This window comes from Penaeus monodon, chromosome 30 (genome assembly GCF_015228065.2).
Source record: "Penaeus monodon isolate SGIC_2016 chromosome 30, NSTDA_Pmon_1, whole genome shotgun sequence".
In the NCBI taxonomy this organism is placed as follows: Eukaryota; Metazoa; Arthropoda; class Malacostraca; order Decapoda; family Penaeidae; genus Penaeus; species Penaeus monodon.
This window is the reverse complement of record NC_051415.1, coordinates 16,550,519-16,551,026: the sequence shown is the minus strand read 5'-3', so window position 1 is coordinate 16,551,026 and position 508 is coordinate 16,550,519. Positions and strand designations below refer to the sequence as shown.

At 54.3% G+C, this 508-nt stretch overlaps 1 protein-coding gene across 1 annotated transcript in view; it reads left to right on the top strand.

Annotated features, from left to right (window-relative positions):
* Positions 1-235: 235 nt before the first annotated feature.
* LOC119592561 (zwei Ig domain protein zig-8-like) overlaps positions 236-508 on the top strand; it is a gene marked incomplete in the record, with an annotated part of 24,912 nt that continues 24,639 nt past the window's right edge. The window contains 1 exon segment of the mRNA XM_037941437.1: positions 236-392.

Genomic DNA, 508 nt, shown 5'->3' with positions numbered 1-508 from the left:
CTTATAAAAATACAAGCAGAATAACAGGTCCTTGTCGGATTTCCAAAAACTTTCAGTGGAGTATTTTTTCACTTCACATTTCAGAAAGAACCATCGTCTCCAGCATCCCACATCTCACTATGAGCATCAACATGACCACGCAGTGAGAGGACCCTAAAATACAGCCATTAGGATGCAAGAAATTCATAGTATTGCGTTACCCGTCACCCCGCCCCCCTAAAGAGGGTGTGCGGAGCCAGCTCGGGCCAGACCGAGTAACACGCGCCTCCTCCAGCGGCCGGGAGATGTCAGCAGGCGAGGCACTCAGATGGTTGGGGTGAGAGCAAGGGCGCCGGTCGGGACGGGGATCAGTGTGACTTGTGCTGGCGGCGGTGGAAGGCATTCCTAGCGAGGTCTGTGTCGCGTCGCTTCACACGATGGCTCCGCTCGTGCACGCGTGAGGGGAGGCCCGTCGGCTGCTCACGTCACGGATATGTGATAGTTTTGGGGGATTGGGTCAACTTATATA